At 50.3% G+C, this 2,463-nt stretch overlaps 1 pseudogene; it reads right to left on the bottom strand.

The window, feature by feature from the left end:
- Window positions 1-576: 576 nt before the first annotated feature.
- LOC126163467 (5S ribosomal RNA) lies at window positions 577-693 on the bottom strand (annotated as a pseudogene).
- Between the last annotated feature and the right edge of the window lie 1,770 nt (window positions 694-2,463).

The raw sequence follows: 2,463 nt of genomic DNA, 5'->3' as shown, positions 1-2,463 counted from the left end.
ACACGTCTCGAAGAAATCGTTCTGCTCCATTTGCATTCGATCTTGTGTACGTTTCGTTGACCGTTAGTTGGATTGTAGCCACGGCAGGTCGGTGCCGGTACTATAAGTCAATATAAAGACGCACGACCGCCCACTAGCAAGTAAACAATAACGCCTACGGTGCGCTGCTGGGCGGTTCGAGCCCGTCCGCGCGGTGTCATAATAGAAAGCCGTCTGTGCTACTAGGAAGTTGCATTAACCGCTGCACCGCCCGGACACAGTGTTTACTATCTCAGCAAACCTCTCGGCCGACACACATTCCAACCTAGCGCCACCTATGAGCAGCCCCTGCCACGTCCACGATGCTAGCTACTTGAAGATTCCCAGAGAACACAGACACTCCACCATTAGGGCACAAGTGGCCCAACGGGATCATCCGACCGCCGTGTCATCCTCAATGAGGATGCGGATAGGAGGGGCGTGTGGTCAGCACACCGCTCTCCCGGTCGTTATGATGGTTTTCTTTGACCGGAGCCGCTACTATTCGGCCTAGTAGCTCCTCAATTGACATTACGAGGCTGAGTGCACCCCGATAAATGGCAACAGCGCATGGCGGCCCGGATGGTCACCCATCGAAGTGCCGCCACGCCCGACAGCGCTTAACTTCGGTGATCTGATGGGGACCGGTGTATCCACTGCGGCAAGGCCGATGCCCAAGATTCCCAGAGAAGGTGAGACGTAATTGTGCATCCGCACTGAAGATGACGGATTCAGTGCCCATCGAGGCGAAGCAATTATTCGAATGTGTGGTGACTAGTTTTTCGGACACTCTCCAATATGGGCAGTGAATCCATGACTTTCACTGCGAATGCAGAATTGCGTCCGATCTTCTGCAGAAATCTCCAAGTAATGAGCAAGGAGGACATGGACTGCAGCTGTGGATAGGTGGCGTTAGAAGGGAGTGTGGATTGACCAGAGGAATGCCGAGATAGTTCGCGGAGTTACGGTAAACACTGTGTGCCGGAGGCATAGTGGTTAACGCGTGACACCCCTGGTTCGGATCCCGTCAGGCACACATTTCCACTCGTCACCGCTAAATCCGCGTAAAGTCACAGTGCAGCTGATATCAATAGTCCCTTCCCTTTCCTTTCCTTTTTCCCACGACCACTTTCAAAATGTTCAAATGCGTGTGAAATTTTATGGGACTTAACTGCTAAGGTCATCAGTCCCTAAGTTTACACACTACTTAACCTAAATTATCCTAAGGACAAACACACACACTGTAAGGAGGCTGTTTAGATTTTTATGTTGCTAACGCGCTAGCGCTCAATGTGAAAATCACTGGCTGTGCTGTGTGCAGTCTGTGGCTGTTTTGCATTGTTGGAATATTTGCTATTGTAGTGTTGGGCAGCTGCGTGTGAAAAGCACGTAGCGTTGGGCAGTTGGAAGTGAGCCTACAGCAGTGGTGGATGTGGGGAGAGAGATGGCAGAATTTTGAGAGCGGACGATGTGGACGTATGTCCATCAGAAAGAGTAAATTTGTAATATTGGATATCATGAACTGATATATATATATGATGACTTTTGAACATCATTAAGGTAAATACACTGTTTGTTCTCTATCAAAATCTTTCATTTGCTAACTATGCCTATCAGTAGTTAGTGCCTTCAGTAGTTAGAACCTTTTATTTAGCTGGCAGTATTGGCGCACGCTGTATTGCAGTAGTTTGAGTAACGAAGATTTTTGTGAGGTAAGTGTTTGATGAAAGGTATATGTTATTGTTAGTCAGGGCCATTCTTTTGTAGGGATTATTGAAAGTCAGACAGCGTTGCGCTAAAAATATTGTGTGTCAGTTTAAGCACAGTCATTTATAAATTTTCTAAGGGGACAATTCAACACCCATGCCCGAGGGAGGACTCGAACCTCCGCCGGGACCAGCTGCACAGTCCATAGCTGCAGCGCCCCAGACCGCTCGGCTAATCCCTCGCGGCACACACAACCACCTTCAAGTCACATATTATCTAATAGTTGCTTATCTACTTTTTGTACAATAGAATTGTAATACTTTCTTTCAGTTCTCTTGGTATCCTGTGAAACATAAAACGGCTTTTCCTCCTGCTGACAGTAACCGAAGAACGAAACGTATGGCGTGACAGGAGGAAGGAGCAGGAGAAAGAGGACTGTCGCTACGCTGTAACAGTACACGAAGAGACCACTACGGGTCGCCTTTGAGGAACATGAGCCTGGAGCCTGGAGGCTGGAATGGGTGCCTTCAGGCCGTGCGCTGCAGCGCCTGCGCTCGGCTGTTCGGAAGCCCCAGTAGGCCGTCCCTGGCCATTCGGGCCTGCGAGCCGCCGTAATCGGACCGCGACTGCGGTGCTTAAGTTAATTAGCGAGGAAAGGCCGCCAGCCACCGCCTGGGGAGTTCAGTCCGTCCACCCTGAGCTGGGGACGGCGGGGACCGACAGCGGACGCGCGCTCCG

The sequence above is a fragment of the Schistocerca cancellata genome, chromosome 2, assembly GCF_023864275.1.
Source record: "Schistocerca cancellata isolate TAMUIC-IGC-003103 chromosome 2, iqSchCanc2.1, whole genome shotgun sequence".
In the NCBI taxonomy this organism is placed as follows: domain Eukaryota; kingdom Metazoa; phylum Arthropoda; class Insecta; order Orthoptera; family Acrididae; genus Schistocerca; species Schistocerca cancellata.
This window is presented reverse-complemented; position numbering and strand designations above follow the sequence as displayed.